Raw genomic sequence first — 17,783 nt, 5'->3', positions numbered from 1 at the left:
GGGAAAGCTAACGATCCAAAAAAGGAAAAAGGGATACTTGAAGTGCAAAGGGGGGGGGGGGGGGGGGTTGGCAAGAGGTTAGTCCAATGGGATCTCGCGCAATCCATGGAAGCAGCGCACGGAACCCAGTTTGAGAACCCCTTGATTTATTCTGTAATCGGCGTTTCTCATCCTTGGTGTGCACCCTTTCAGTGCCCTTTTAAATGCTGCAGCTAGGCGTGTTTAGGGGCAGTTCGAATCTCGAATTTGCGAAGTATGGCAGCAAAGTTTTGTTGCGAGAAGGGGCTCCTCGCAGATCCGCTTCATGTATACCGGAAGGTACTAACAGTGCATCACCACTGTCGGTCGCTAGCATCATTCTTACTAAATAAGCAGAAAACGTACCAAGTAGATGACGTGCGGTACGAATGCGGTTAAGAGGGAGGACAGCGCCGTGAGTACGCCCACCGAGAAAGGTCGCAGTGGTGTCGGGAACAGTTCGTCCGACTGTTGGTACATCATCATGTACGCCGCCGTGGTGGACAACTTGGCCACGATCGAGGAGATCAGGTGGACCACGCCGGCTGCGTCACATACTCGACAGAGAGAGAGAGAGAGAGAGGCGACGTTACAAATTGGTCAAGGTCACCGAATAACGAAGACAACATACTATACTTTTTGAAAAAGCAACCCACTCTTTGGCGCAATAATTTGGCGCAACAACTCTCGTCTGTTCTGTCAAAAACTTGAGGCAAAGCCGACTCTTCCCAGAAACTGCAGAAAAATTTAGACGCAACATTTGAGAGAATATTATGATTCTTAATTGTTGGCCATGCCATTCCAGAATAGCTTCCTTAGGACCCAAAAGAGCCGGCCTGCGCAGCAGAGCTGTTCTACGCGTAGCAGAGAATAACCTGATCTTCCAAGTAGAAAACTTCGCCATAAGTACATCAGTAAAGCGAAATATGCCACAACGTCCTTGGGGATTTTCGCGGTGCTCAACCATTCGCCGGCTCAGGATTAAAGGCTGTCGCCAAAGGGAACTCGAAAATGTACGCAAATAGTGACATTTTACCAGGGAAGAAAAACGCTGTCTCTTACTTGTGGTACAAACCTTAACCACACCGTTGAGGCAGTAGGAAAGTAGCAGCGAAATGAGGATGAGTGAAGGACTGTAGTCTAGGTTTCGGGAATAAGTTATATTATCTATTGTTCTTCAACACGTGCTCACATCGCACAGCGCGTGAGCCTCGTGCTTTTCACATCCATCTAAACGCGGTTGCCGTGACCGGTATTCTATCCCTCGATATGCCCCCCAGAATACCAACAACCACCAAACTACAGTGAATTACCAGTTTTTTTTTTTTCGGATTTAGGCGCCCGTAGTGCGCAACAACACTGAGGGCCGGCAAGCACAAGATGACGTAGAAGCTGGCCGCAGTGTCGGCAACTCACATGTATGTGCGACTACGGCTGCCCAGCAGGAGGTAGCTGTAAGCAGCATGAAGAAGACATTGGTCCAGCGGCGGCCGAAACGGTCCATGCTCCACCATCCGACTGCGTTGGCTGGGAACTCAACTAGCGCCAGGTACAGGAAGTTGAGGAACACGTTGCCGCTCAAGTGCGTAACGTTGATGTGCAAGCCGCCGTAGGCGCTGCCGTTGGCGCACCTGCACGAGACACGCCGCTGTTGTGGCACAGAAAGAAAAGATAGAGGTGGTATCTTCGCGGAAAATATCTGTACAAGCAATCGTGAAATGTTGGGTGTCCATTGTGCTCATCATGTACTGCATGCTGATCGCTGGCGTCACTATTTCAGCTAGTGCGAAACTACCAGGATGCCTCTTCGTCCTTATGTACCGATGTAACAAATAATAAGGGGAACATATAAATAGGCATTTATTACGGTGAAAGCCTTATACGTCTCACGAGAAGAAAAAGCAATCGCCGGAAGTTGTCCGCAGAATGTGTCGCCGGAATTCAAGGTCCCAAAAGTCCACGTAACCTCGCATGATGTTGTATGCCTTCTTATCAGTCAGGTATCTTTAAAAGTGTAATGGTAAGTCATGCAGTGTAATACTTAGTCATATGAAGTTGAACAAGTAGTGTAAATAGGACTAGTAATTTGATGTCATGCTGTGCCATGAACAAAACCTAATGAGTGAATAAAGCTTTTATTTGACTGAAAATAAAGGTGGGAAATATTTTATGCCGCCTCATGTGTTGCTTTATGTAGATAAATAGATAGAGATGAAGCTGGAAGGCAGGGATGTTAACCAGAAAGGCCTCCGGTTGGCTACCCTACATTGTGGAAAAGGTTTAAGGGGATTAAAAAGAGGAAGAGAAGAGTTATATATATGGAAAAGAGTTGTTATATGTAACTTCATACTATTGATGTGACGTCAGCCTGTCACAAGAAGTGCCACGTAATATAGAATGACAAAAGTGTCAAGGTCAAGTGACACATAAGTATTTGGAAAATTGTCACACTGGAGTCATGTGACGAAATATTTCAAGTGATGCAAAATTACATACAAAATGTGAGGACGTCACATCGAGGCAGCGTGAGTAAGAAATGACAATGGGTTGAGGATGACTGCCAAAAGTGGTAATGTCATAGCGGGTTCCTACGACAATAAAGATTCCCGTGATTCAAGAGGACTTCCAAAAGATTATGACCACCCCAAAGAAGTCACACGACAGTGTCGCGAAACTGAGGATTCCAGGCGGAAAGTTATAATAGCGGAATCACACGACAATATATCGCATGAGTCAGGATTACTTGCAGAAATGGTGACATCACATCAGATCTTGGCCAAATATTGAGGGGAATCCCCCAAAGGGGAGTAGATTTTTAATAAAGAGCTTATCATGTGATAAACTGTCATAATTAAAGCTGCAATTTAAAACTTGATGACGTCCCACCAGTCACGTGGCTTTGTTACATGATTCAGCATGGCTTGCAATCGATCACGTCACACCTTACTCACGTGAAGAAGAGTCACTGATTCTACCTGACTTGGAAAAAGTGATGACGTCACCTCAGAGTCAGGTCAGAAATAATAATTACTCGATTCAGGATCATATGCAAAAAGTGATGTCGCAGCAGTCACTGAAAACTAAATGTCACATGATTCAGGACGACTTGCAAAAATTGAGGAATCACACCATAATGACGTGCGAAGCATTATGTGATCAAGGATGATCTGCAAAAACGATGACGTCACATCGGTATCGCGTGACAAAGTGTGCGCTGTTTCAGGAAATGTAAAATGTGAAGACGTCACACTCACGTGACGAAGACTCACGTCAGACTCACGTGACAAAGTGTCTCGTGATTCAAGATGACTTCAAAAGGGAATGACGCCACACCACAGACATGTGACGTAGTGTCACTTGAATCATGTTCATCAGCAGCAACAAACGCTAGGGCTTTGACATTTCTCTGCTGTAACAGACGTCAGTACCCTCAGAATTTTTTGTTTTTGCTTTTGTGAAGAGTTCTAACTTACTTTAATGACCAGTTCACCCTCAAATAGATAACTGGGAGAAGGCCGCACAGGATAGGTGGCGTCTCGCTGAGGGCTTGGAGAACGGTACCGCAGTGCAGATGACGATCTAGAGTCATAGCGACCGTATGTTCCAGGCGACTGACGGGCTGACAGATGAGCTTCAATTTCGAGTGGTCTTTCGCTGTTCCACGGGCAAGGATCGTGGGGCACGAAACCACGCAGGCCGACTCGGAGGTACGGGCAGGCACTGTAAAGATGACCCGCCTCACCACAATGGTAGCAGAGGGGCCGCCGATCCGGTGCACGCCACACATCACATTTCCGTTGCCGCTGATAGACTGGTCGAGCAGGCGCACGGGGAAGACAAGACTGCTGTACTGCTTAAGTCGCGGTATTCACGTTGCAGACTGGTGCTGGCGCCCGGCAGAGGACAGATGCATAGGCAGGTCTGACCTCAATCTGTCTAGGACCCTCAGAGAGTTTTTGCTGCGCTGCCAGGAGCACCTCGTCCCGGACGACTTCAGACAGCGATGTAATTAAAGGCGCGCTAGAAGGCAGCTGGGGGGGGGCTTGTAGTTCCTCCCTGACGACCAACCTGATTAGGTAACGTGCCATATCGCTCCCTAGCGGCATCGAAGAAACAGCGGGCCCAAGCGTGATTACATCCCGATTGTATTGCCGGGCTCGTTGCAGAAGCGCCGTCTCCATTGTGGTCGCCTCAGTGAGGAATTCAGCAACAGTACGCGGTGGACTGCGCACCAGACCGACGCAAAGCTCCTGCTTTACCCCACGCATAGGTGCCGAAGCTTCTTCTCCGCCATAAAGGGGTCAACATGCTTGAAGAGGCGCGTCATGTCCTCCACATACATGCAGAAGGTTTTGTAAGTCCGCTGGATACGGAAGTGAAGCGCATCTTCAGCTTTCTCCAGGCGGTCTGTGTTGGGGAACTTATCGCGCAGATTTCAGCAAAATGTTTTCCAGGTGGCAGGGTGTTTTCATGGTTCTCGAACTATGTCCTAGCGGAGTTGAGTGCAAATTAAACGTTATGGAGCTTACGGTCGTCGTTCCAGTCGTTGTAGAGGGCGACGCGCTCGAAGGTGTCCAGCCAGTGTTCCGCGTCTTCGTACACATCGCCGTGGAAAGATGGCAGTGTTCGCAGCGTGTGGTAGAAGATGGACGCCGCAGACCTGCTATATGTGGTCATTTTTGGTGGAACCATCGGTCGAGGCTGCGTCGTCCTTGTAGAGATGGCAGGAGGCCCGAATTCAGGTGACGGCTTGGGCGCTGATGGACCGGTGTGAGATCCGTGTATTTAACTTGTAGGCATACGCAGGTCGGGAAGCGGACCCAGCACCTTTACCAGATGTGTAATAGTTGTTACACTAAAGGACTATTGTAGATGCTCAAAGAAGACACAGATGGAGCTGAACCAGGAACGCGGCAACGGAAATGGGCGACACTTCAACGCACTCTACTTCTACCGATTGCGCTCTATCTTCTTCTACCTCTAATGCACCGGTCAGTATATGCTACCACGATTTTTCTGGGGCCCCCTGTACGGAGATAATGATAGTATGTTACACTGGGTCGATAAGCTTCACATACTCTGGATATATGGCAGACGTAGTGTGCCGTGTTTATCCCCTAACACTTTCCGCAATATTTAAAAAATAGAGTGTTTTGTTTGTGTGGCAAGACCACTTCGGCCGCTATAGAATTGCAGTTTGCAGAGTGGGTCACATTACATCCGAGAAGTGCTAATTCGCTGGCTCATTCATTAATATTCAATAGTTACTATTTCCACTTATACTGTTAGTCTCATTACATCAGAATCGGTTGTAGCTCACCGTATACAATACCAGTATCAGCTTTCGATGCTTAAAAAAAAAAAAAGCCATTCACTTCGGCTGTGCAAGACAGCTTCTTTTCGGACCTCATGAGGTCGAAAGCGTAAACGGTCTCAAACAGCGCTTCCTTAAGAGCGCGCGTGGAACAGCAGCGTGTACGTATCGTGTGCTCTCTTATCACAGCGCCTGGGTCGGAGCGGCGTGTGGCGAGCACGTTACAGGCAGAGCTTTTGGACCATACCAGCCGCGAACCTCCGCTTTAAAATGTGACTTGTAGTTTTCATATGCATTTTTTGGGTGTCTATGAATTTTTGCGCTATCTGGAAATGGTCAATACAAGCTTTTTACTACTGCCCTTATTGCCTTTTGGAAATCACGTTTTTCTCTCTTCTATTCCATCTTAGTTTACTATATGACTGTTATCTTTAAGAATTATTGCAACCGCAAGTCTTCAATTTATTTTATTTTTCATGGTGTTTGTGCAATTACTAACAATCTCAGAGTTTGCACCTTATACGCAGTTTCTTTTGATGGCCGCTGGCGCCGCCACTAATCACATACACCTGAATTTTGACCAATTCAAACCGCCGTTTTTTCATTATACATGCGCCTACGGAAAGTTTCTAAACTAGTAGTATTGAAAAGCTGTGGTTACAGGTGAGTGAGGGATGACTTTATTTATTTTCAAAAAAGGGGGTGGTGGAGGAGGCAAGAATCCCATGTCGGGTAGGCCGCCACTACTCTCTGAGGCAAGTCCAGCAGCCTGTCCTCGCGACCAGGTGCTAGGGAAGTCTGCCACTGCTCCTTTCAGTGAATAATGATTGATATTGGGGGGGGGGGGGGGATGGTGAACACATTTTCGCTGCTTTGCGAATTGCGCAAATGACGTTTTTACAGATAGCAAAAACTCATGTCGATATTACTTACGGTCAGCTACGAGCATCTAAAGAATAATGAGCATCGTGATAATAGGTAAAAGAGTTAACAATTCAATATTGCTTAGCCGTCCTAGTAGCTAGCTGTATTGCCATGCACTGTACCATTGCAAGTGCTATACCGAAGAATGCGATAATCTAACCCAAACAGTCTATCTTCAATACATCGAAAAGTCTTAATTAGATGAAACGTATTTTACAGTATACCCTATATACAGCGTAACATACCAAACGCGTAGGTTACCAGCCTATATATAAAGACCCGCTTTAACTAATGAAAGGGTCTTGGCAGGCTGATTCTGATATCACCCTCCCATATGAAAGGCGCTACCTGAGTTGGCAGCTCCTGCCAAACGTAACGTCAGTCAACCCGGCAGAGCGACGTTTCGTTTGGCAGGACGTGTAGGCTACACGACCACTCACTGCGCGGCCATGTCTGCTGCCAGCGCCACGCTCGTGATTCTTCGCTAACAACGCCGGCGCCGGACCGACGGCGGATTTTCGGTGAACGGGGATGTACAATATTGTATTATACTCCTTTACCTTTTAACCTAAACTGTTCTTTATCTCTGTCGCCCACATCTTTGATTTCTCCTACCTGTCTCCTTACTATCCCTTTATTTCCGCCGCCCCGGTTTAGGTGCTTGAGCTCATGTTGATAGCAGATACCGGGCAGGCAAAAATATTTACCTTCATTTATTAATATATCTTTCTTTTATTCAATAAAACCACTTGCTACTACTACATATAGCGTTAAAATGGTATGGCATATATAATGTGCCATGCAATTTCAATTCACACAATAAGGCATTCCTGTGTTGACAGTGAATGTGCTCTCCTCCCTTAGCGGTATTAGTAATCGCACCTTGGGACATGCAGGCGTCGGCTTCTGTATCAGGGCCGCAGAGTTGCGTGTTTTAACGCGATAGCGTTAACTCCGGCGCCGACGGCCGTCCGCCGTACGCCGGCGTTGGCATTATGGGTGAAAAATCATGAGCACGGTGCTAGAAGATGGCAGACGGCAACTGACATGGCCGAATACTGACTGTACTCAGGGCTGCTCGACATTACTTTTAGCAGGAGCTGCCAACTCGGGTCGTTCCTTTCACAAGAGAGGGTGATATCAGAATAAGCCTGCAAGGACCTTCGCATTCACGTTACCCTTTAGGCCTTCCAAGCACTTTCATGCAGCTTGGTTAAAGCAGAGCTTTATATGTGGTCTGGTAGCTTATCCTGTCGCGTCATACCCTTAAAGACGAAGCGTAAGTGTCAACTAAAGTTCTGCTCAATGAACGGGAGTGGTATTTGAGACATGAGAGGTTGCTTGCCGCGCATCGCAAGGCTGCACTTGCGAGCGAGCGCACACTTTCACCGAGAGTGCGGTACATATCATCCAACATCTGAATTCTATTAGATGAGACCCGAACATGCTTCTGATACACATACTGCCGCAGTTCTCTCTGCCAAAATTGAAGCACTTTATACTATAGCGATGGCTTGATTTGCGGGTAAAACTTTGCTAGCGTCATTCATTGATTTACAGCATGGGTGGTTCATAATCCAGCATACTATCCAGTCAAAGACATTCAAACATCGGTGAATCGTACGATCACTTTCTTGGACGCTGCGCGAACGAAAAAGTATCGGGACGCTATTGCTGGAGAATAACGCTCAACCTCTGCAGCCAACACGTAAACAAGGCACTTTGCATCTTTATCAGCTGCAACCTCTAGAAGGAAGGGCGAATAAGCGCGCGGTGCCAACAGTCAGCTTCCAAAAGCAGTGTCTATAATGGGCCCCTATTGACGCAGCAACGGTTTCTCTTAAGCAATAGTTGTAGTACAAGTCTTTATTCAGGCGCAACACTTAGGTGCTTGAGACTTCGAATGTTCTCGTAATTTTCCGTCCTTTAAGCTGCTCCGATGTATCATACTAAACGTCGAGCCTTCGCACAAATTTTAAGTAAACGTTCAGCACCATAAGTAAGGAAAGAAGAATAAACCTTACCGATTGCCTAAAAACTTTTTGAGAAAATATATTACTTCAGAGATTACAGTACTTCACTCCCAAAGGCATCCTGATAGATGCTTGTAATATGAGGGCGTCTTGAAGATGTATTCAGCAGCTTCAGTTAATTGCCAGTAACCTCTCGGCGTAGCCAATTATTCTGTAAATTGACGACAGTTTTCCTAAAATAAAATGCTCTTGATTTTATTTATTTATTTTCAAATAAAAGAAGCCCCTTTTGCACCTATGCAGGAGTTATCACAAATGTGTCTATCAACAGCGGATTAGACAAAATAAAAGTAGCTTCTCTTAAATGCTACAATAACAGTTTTTGACTCTAACTGCATCATTGTCGTAATGGTTTCAGAGTTATAGACACGGACATAATGTATCAAACGTTAATCTAATTTGCGGCTATAGATGACGGAAGACAGAATACTAATGACCATTAATGTGCCTTATGTGTGAGTGAAGTGCTTTGGCATTTTTACTTCTGGAACTGGGTCAGAACGAATTTTTACTTTATCTTTTTTTAAGTTCAAATGACCGCGTTAAATTATTTACAGGAGCGTATGTCTAGATATTGCACGCCGTGGTAAGCTAAGGTCTGCTTTCTTATGTAGGTGAGATGCACTTGAGTGTCTAAAATATGTTGAGAACACAGCGTGTACTGCTAATTTTTAAACTCCTTCTATTTGAACTATGAAAGGCTTCTGCCGTGGACTCATAAAACATCAGAATATTTTGGGGATGGCCACTGGAACGTTCTTTGAGCATGGAGGTTTCCTGTTGGCGTAGCCTGAGCCACGTGTACCTGAGAAGAACTTTTCTTGCGCCTTAAGATTATATTCGTTTCTCCCTCCTGTGTGTATTTTTGTATTTCCCAAGTCTATGAAATTTTCTCGACGTGCATGACGACATAGTGACTCACTCGACGAGAGTCAGTATCAGCAGGTTCTTTCTTATCTTGGTTTAGTGATGAGATCGAAAATTGAGCCCGGTTTCTCCTCCTCCTCTTCGGCGTTGATTCCTTGCTGAACTTTCTGAAATAGGTAATCATTGGCAGCTTTAGTGAATACTGTCAACCATAGAAGCTCCATCACGTATTAAGCGGCGACTGCCCATATTGCAAAGAGCAATAGAAATTGGGTTTGCATTGAGACGTCAAATGAATTGGGTTGTGTACAGTTCGCTACGATGAGACAACTTCACCTTTTATGAGGTAATATTTGCAACAGCTTCAGCATGCCCGCCATCACCTCAAGCGTACCCTCTGCCGACAGGATTTGATGCGCAGAAATTACGGTGTGTAAGTGACCCACAGCAGAGTGTCAGAATTCTGTCAGAATGTTCAGATAACTGCGTGCAATTTGGCCCGATCCAGAGACTTTGATTCTTCACGGTATGAGATGGAGATCAGAAAAAGCAAAGCCATGTTAAGTATTAAAAAGTAACTCCAAATAATAATACCTATTGGCTAAGTTATTGGGAAGCTGAATTGCGGCCATTGCTATTGTACATATCTTTAAATTTAGAGAATGGGGAGTCAGAGAACATCTGGACGAGCGCACTGACCTTGAGCTTCAGGTCGAGGTCTACCGGAGGTTCCACTTTGTTGCGTGCGGCGATGTTGCGCAGAATGGCCGATGCCTCAGGTAACCGGCCCTGCGACAAGAGCCACCGCGGAGATTCGGGGATGATCCTACAACGAACACGTGCGGTGAGTCAGGAGAGGAGAAGGGTTGTTCAGCTTGCGGCCGGTGCAATTTGAGCAGTGCAAGTCAGCGAAGCCTGGAAGCTCACCTGAAGAAGAATAAGAGTGGCACAGTGGACGAGGCGCACACTGTTACCAGCAACACCCAAGTCCGGCTAAGATAGGCGGCCAGCGGAAGCAGGCACATGCCCAGCGTCCATCCCATGCATGTCACGCCAAGCATCAGGGTGCGCTGGTCGGGGCCTACCAGTTCCAGCACTGCAATAGAAGCAGGAAGCAGCAGTGGTTCAGAGGAGGAACAAATCACTTATTCGGGAATTGCAGGCACCAAACTACATGGCAACAAAGGTCTTGAAAACACTTGGCAGCTTCAAGCAGAAAAATGTGCAAGCAAATTGAAGTGCAAGGTAAGCTTAACATTATTTAGATTTTAATGGACGCGTGGTCCACTTAGTTTCGTTTAATTTCAAGGCCTAACGTCACAAAGCGAGAGTGGCTTTGAGCTACTATTGGCAAAGATACTGCGCAATCTCCAGAATTGGTTTTGAAAGATTAGGTTTCTGGAAGGGAAGAGTGCCGTAGCTTTCTTACTTCTCAGTGCGCACATGAGTCTCGCGTGCAAGAAAGGGAGAGAGTGCAAGTTCAAATTTTATTAAGTAGGAAAGCCATCGGCTTGATGCGATGGTGGTATTGTTGGGTACGTACTGGATATGTGTGATGTGAAGTGTATCTCTTCTATTTTATTCCTGCTAACTTAGTTCTGCTCGCTATCACATGCATAGAGCAATTAGTCGTCCAAGAAGGTTTATCAGGTGTCTGCAGTGGGCTGACATTAAACCTTGCATGCATGAGCGTCACGAGAAAGTACCATGTTCGTGGCTAAGATGGTGGTGGAAAGTCAGTTCCTTCACTGCCATTACGCGTAAAACTTGTGACGCTCTACTGTCTGACCGAACCTGGCGCAAGAATCGAAAGACATCATGTCACCATAAATCCTGATTAATTAATCTTTCATGCATTTCAAAGCTGCTCTAATTTCCTGCGTATTCTAGTTAACAACAATAGAAACCCTGTCTACATCATCATCACCATCATTATCTTGCCTGTCTATACCCACTGCACGACGAAGGCTTCTCCAGTATTCCTCGAATTAACCCGGTCCTGTGCGAGCTGCATCCACTGCACCCTTCTTAACCTCATCCGCCCTACTAATTTTTTGCCGCCCCCGGCTCCGCTTTCCTTCCCCTGGAATCCAGTTCGTTGCCATAAGCGACCGTCGGTTATCCTTTCTTCGCGTTAAATGTCCTGCCCATGCCCATTTCGTCTTCTTGATTTCTATTAGGATGTCAGTGATTTAAGCTATTTCTCTGACTGCACACTGGCCTCAACTTAAGTAGAACCCTCTTTGTTAGCTTCCACGTTTCATCCCCACAGGTAAGTACAGGTAAGATGCAACAGTTGTATACTTTCATCTTGAGCGATACCGGTTTTGCTGCTAGTCATAATCTGCGAGTGCTTGCCAAATGCGCTCGATCCAAGTCTTATTGTCCTTGTTATTTATGGTCCGGATCTGCGGTTACTACCTGTCCTAAATAGATATATTAGCCTACTACTCCCAGTGCTTCGCTACCTAACGTAAACTGCTGTTCCTTCCCGAGGCTATTGAACATTACCTTAGTCTTCTGCATATTGATTTTCAAGCCTACCTTTCTACTGTTCCTTTCTAGGTCATCTATCATTCCTTGCAGTTCATCCCCTGAGTTACTTAGCAAGGCAATGTCACCAGTAAATCGCAGATTACTGAGGTATTCTCCATCTACCCTTATCTCTAACTGCCTAACTGCTTCCGTTCCAATTTCTGCATACGTACTTCCTCTAAGTAAGCGGTGAATAGTACTGGGGAGATCGTGTTTCCTTGCCGAACACCTTTCTTTATAGGAATTTTGTTTCTTTCTTTATACAGAACTATTTTTGTTGTGCAGCCCCTATATATATCTTCCAGCACTCTCACGTACGGCTCGTCTAAATCCTGATTTCACAATGCCTGCATGTCTGCCGAGGTTTCTAGTGAGTCAAATGCTTTTTCCTAATCAATGAATGCTATGTATAAGGGCTGGTTATATTCCGAGAATATTTCTATCTCCTGGTTGGTGGTATGGACATGATCGATAGTAGAATATCCTTTCCGAAAACCTGCTGCAGTCTAAAGTTGCCCTAATTCTATTAGCGATTACTTTGGTAAATACCTTATACGTAATAGGCAGTAAGCTAATTGGTCTGTAATTGTCAAGTCCATAGTGTCTCCTTTCTTATGGATAAAGATAATGTTTGCGTTCTTCCATGGTTCCGGTATCGTCAATGATACCAGAGATTGCGTATGCAGGGTGGCCAGTTTTTCCAGTGTGATATTCCCCCCGTCCTTCAACAAATCTATATTTACCTGATCTCCTCCAGCTGCTTTTACCCTTTTCATAGTTTCTAATGCTTTCTTAACTTCGTATTTCGTCACTGGCGAAACGACTGACTGCATTTCCCTACCGCCAATCTCAAAATGGTCGTGACTTCATTGGCTGCTGTAGAAATCAGCATAGAAATCAATAAAACGGAGAGTTGAGCTAGTTGGTACATTTTTAAGGAATAACAGCGCGGAGACGAAGGACAAGGAAGAAAACAACAGTTGCGCTGGTGTTTTCTTCCTTGTCCTTCGTCTCCGCGCTGTTATTCCTTAAAAAGCAAAGAACTCCTCGGCTACTTTGACTATCTTGTCTATATTCAGGATGACATTGCCCGCCTTGTCCCTTAGCGCATACATCTGATTTTTGCCTGTGCCCAATCTCTTCTTCATCGCTTTAGGGCTTTCCCCGCTATTTGCAGTATGCTCATTTTTTTCATGTTATACTTCCCCATATCGGCCACTTCGCGTTTATTGATTACCTTCGATATCTCTGCCAATTCTATCTGGTCTGTTGGATTAGAAAGTTTCATACTTCGGCGTATCTTATGCTTCGTCTCCTTAGATAGCTACCGGTATACTCTCTAAGTATCCTACCGCCTAATTCTACAGCGCACTCAGTAATGATATCTCTGAAATTATTGTTCGTTGCTTCTAGGCTATTGTCGTCATCCTCGGTTAGAGCTAAATATGTATTTTGTAGCGAGATCCTGAACTCTTCTCCCTCCCCCTCACTTCAAATTCTTTGATGAAGTTCTTTCTTACCAATCTACGTAAGGAAACTATTTTTAAGAGAAAGATTCAACACTCAATATATCAGCCTAGGTCAACCTGTGCGTCCGCTTGACCTTCAACAAGCCTGAGGTCATAGTATGGCTATATGGTGTCACCATGGTACTGCCTATCTGAGCCACCTCTTGACCTTTGACGCTAATACAGCATCACGTGTTCCCTCTTGGAGTTTATGGCGTCCTCGTCTTCATAGTCTAGGAAATTTAAATGCTGCGAAACCATTGTCTGTCCATGTTTAAACCTCCGCTTAATCAAAGCAAAACCAAGCAAAATGACGATTCGCCCAGCTAGGTTTAGTAGGGATAGATTCAGTCATTTTTTCTTCTTCGAAAAACATCAGAAGGATCGAAAAGACTTTTGGTCCCACATGATGCGCCCAGAAACCACAGATATACCTCAAGGATATATTAGTCGCAGGCAATGTTCGCCGAAGGACAAACCTTATGTCTATAAATAGAGAGTAGAGTCAAATGGCGCGGACTAATGCTGCTCCTGCGCTTGCTTTTAGAGATTTTATTACATGGAATTAGGGTATAATGTTAACGCAAACGCAAAATAAAAATAGACAAAAAGAAACAGGTGCGAAAAATTGCTGTGCCATCTATCTGCCCTCCCTTTCTTTCACTGTTTGTAGTAAGTGAAGCCGCCGAAACTCCCCTCCCCCATTCTTCTAATCACTTCCAGCTGTATGTATGGTGGGACTCACTAATGATGTAGGGCAACGTCTCGATATGGGTGTCCACTAGTGCGGCGATGAAGCACATAACGATGAAGACGGTGAAGCTGGTCGAGAGCGCGGCGCCGAAGCCCGCGAACACGGCCACAGCTACGACGACGAAAAAGACCGGTTTGCGACCGAATCTGCAATATAAAATGCAACTTGTTTCTTGACCTTGAGATAAAAGCACAGCATTTCTGTTGCTTTAAATTCCGACATTGTCTCCGTAGGCTACAGACACGCCCGCAGCTCTTCGGATGATCGCGATGTTTCGACAAAACGGTAAAAATTAATTGTATAGTCCAATAAAAACATTTGATGGGTATATTATACCCTACGGTAATAATGCAAGTGGTGTCTCAATATTAATGAAACAGCTCGCATGTAGGGCGCGAAACGTTAAGTAGCGCCACCTACCTTGCATCGGCAGTGTAGAAATCAAAGTTCACTTCCAAAATGAATTTTCAGATGCTATAGATTCTTGCTCTCTACTACGTTCTCTGAACCAATGGTTCCTACAAGAGGAAATACGCAACACACTGTGATCAGTGATGAGCTCTTTCTACCTACCCGCAGAGGCTATTCCTAGGTCTGACACCGAGTATTATTGCAGGTTTCAGAATCGCAACGATATTAATTCATTGTAGATACGAATGCTTGAACAAAATATAAAGAGATAACACTTAAAAGGTTAACTCTGAAATCTAGACTAAGCGATATTGTTTATTCGTCTGCTGTATTCCCTCCTCACAATCAAGTTCGAGCTATATCTTCGGGCAAGACTTGTTTGAACAAACACATGTTATTGGTGACTAATAAAATATTGAGGATGGTGTAGATGAAAAGGGCAAACAGCGCTGCTTAGCTTCGACTGGACTGTCACCGCTTCAAATGCCATTTCCTTTCATATCGTGTAGAGAAACTACAAGTTTTCAAGGATCTGTTGTAATCATGACACATATTCCTACGCCCACTTTTAAGATTTGCCTTTTGGCCAGACAGAAAATAAGTCCGGGAAATTTAACTCTGTTCACTATCACCTTCTTAGATTGAAGGACACCGGAGAAGGGGTAAACAGCAAACGCGATGGTTTGATGGCATCCTCGAGGCACTGCAGCTGAATCTGTGTGATATTTGAAAAGTAGTACGCGAGGCGGATATGGTCTATAGTGTCGCGAAGATTTGAATATGACTGAACGACCGAACTGAACTGAACACCTAGATTACTCGACCGCTGAAATGCATCGGTGCTTTTCAGTGTTTTCATCTCATCCCAACACGAGAAAAAACACGAGTGAGGTTGGCTATACAGAAAATGTTATGCGTCTTCGTTTTATGTACAGTCGACGCCACCCTTGTGTAGAGCGCTCGGGAGACACACGTTCCTGTAAATGCGGCCAGATATCGCCGCAGCTGGTAGGTTATTTTAATAATAGAGTTTGCTGTGGATAAAAGCAATGAGATTGAGGGCTGAAAAGAGGCGCGTGGAGAAATTTGGACAATGGCAGATGCTAAATCAGTCCCCAGTGGCGGAAGACATAACTGCTGAGAGAGGTTACTGCTTCGTTTTTCAGAAGCCAGAGGCGAGACAAAGACGGGTCGAATTTAAGCTTGCCACTTAAAGTATTGCAGAGTTATTCTTTCAGTTGATTGTGTTGGTGTTGACAGATGATGTGCCAGCAGATCCGTTCATGTCGCTATATGACGACGTCACGTCGTGCTCACCACATTAACGTCCACCTTATCTCGTGATGGTCTACGTATAACTCTAAAGACATAAGATAGTTGACGTCAATTATGACGATTCTGCATGCACCTTCGTCATAATCGACGCCACATGGCATACATGTTAGCTATGTAGAGGTTCCTATAAAGTTTCAGCTATCTTTCAACCAAGTTTCATGAGCGTTAGCCATTTTGGCTCGCTATCGCGCTCGGTAAACTTTTCCGCAACGGGCTAGTCTGGCTCCTTCTAGCTCGAAGATGTCAGCAGCTTCTCTGCTACGGCTGTGAGTCCGTCTTTATCGAAATGACGTATTTGCATGACGTAATTACCAACGTTAAATGAGGGAGCAACGCAGATGGGACTTCATGAAGATGATGATGTTCAAAGTACTGAGCGAGACTGATTTGCATTTGGGACTCTGTGAAGACACAATGTTTACTGCAAAATGCAAGATGAAACAACATGCAGCGCACGAGTACGTTACGCCATCTGTGGAACGCATGAGATACTAGGCCCAAGAATAACGCGGAACTGCGAAATGAACGCAGTAGTGCCAGCGCTCTGACATACTACGAACGTAGACCGCAGAGGATGAGAATAGTGAGTTCAGATTGTTATGTGCCGGAAAAGCTTACCTGTCAGCCATCGCTCCAAGGAATACAGTTCCGATGACGCTCCCCGCTGTGCCAACAGAGTATGTACACCATGCTCGCAAGATGAGCGCGAGAGCAGACCAGGTCCCACTGCGTGTTTCTGAGATCATGAGTTCCTTACTGCCCTCTACGAACCAAAATAGTAAAATAGATATATATCACTCATCTTACACTACTACACCTAGTCCGGAAAATAAAACTGTAATTTGAAGCATGTGAACACGGTCTAGATATCACGTTGATGTTTCTAAATTATATAATTCTAGTCAGTTTCATTTAACATCGTAGAAATGTAGGGGTACCTTAAAATCTGTAAGGGGCGTGCCGAACGAAAGCCGCACCAAACGTTGTGGGTTTGCAAACTGTACCCTGGAGTGGAGCAGCAGTGCCCGTTGCTCACCGCATATTTCTACGCGGTTGTGGCGTCATGAGTTTCTTTTCTCTATGGCATTTACGGCGTGATAGAAGCGGTATCACTTCCGGCGCTACGTGAGGCAAATTTCGGGGCGTTTAAGTTCAAGAAACGCTCGTCAGACCGGATTTACGTGTCGCAGGTGTGCAGAAAGTAGAACCAGAAGCGCACTTTTGAACACATTTCGCGTTAACATGTAATTTGATGACTGTCTTATTTTGATATATCTAAAATTATGTGAAATAATGGGACGTTGCGATGATTTTCACCCATTAACCACAATTTGCGTTAAATCTTGGCAGCAATATGCGTTTATTTCTGCGTAATTCTGCTATCAGTTCACGTTTTATAGTGCAGTGCTGCTTGTTTATGTGCTTGCTTTTAGAGTTGTTTTCACACGCCTTGAGTGCGAAGTAAAAATGATGTGAATGGCTGTAAAATATGGGCATGAGTAAATGAAACACGATGCTCAAAGCACGTGGCTTGTGCATTTAACGGTGTGTACTTGGAATGTGGGAAATAGTTTCAAAAAAATATTTGGCGTTTACTAATGTGACTGAGATTTATGAAGTGTAGAAATTACTGGGGGCCCAAGCTCCGGCCTTATTTATTTATTGTGTTATAATTCCACTGTACGCCAATTGGAAGGCTGTTCCGGCATGCGGAATCCCGGTAAACATCGTATTTGTTAGGCGCTGGGGGTCGGTTATGTAAGGTACGGTGTTCTGGTTTTTTGAGGATAAGGCTAAAGACAGTGAGGACACTGAATTGAGCACAGGTGCGTGCTTTAAGAGTGTGCTCGGGTTTATCCTGAAAGGCTTCGACATGAGGCACATTTTGTGATGTTCCCAATCGTGCAGCCAGCTTGTTTGCAACAGGAGCCAATACGAGCGCATTTATGACATAAGCCGGCACCATCACCCATCCGGTCAGTACTGGCAGCAGGCGTCGATACTCACCAAATCCCAAGGTCATCAAGACGCAATTCAATGTAATACCCGCCAGCCTCATAATATTGTCACGGACAACAGGGCTA

General features: G+C 45.2%; 1 pseudogene; it reads right to left on the bottom strand.

Moving 5' to 3' along the window:
• The window catches only part of LOC146208194 (organic cation transporter protein-like), a 31,103-nt pseudogene that overhangs the window by 6,768 nt on the left and 6,552 nt on the right, over positions 1-17,783 (bottom strand).

Source organism: Amblyomma maculatum, chromosome 1 (assembly GCF_055883805.1).
Source record: "Amblyomma maculatum isolate TAMU_Amacu chromosome 1, ASM5588380v1, whole genome shotgun sequence".
NCBI classification, from domain to species: domain Eukaryota; kingdom Metazoa; phylum Arthropoda; class Arachnida; order Ixodida; family Ixodidae; genus Amblyomma; species Amblyomma maculatum.
This window is presented reverse-complemented; position numbering and strand designations above follow the sequence as displayed.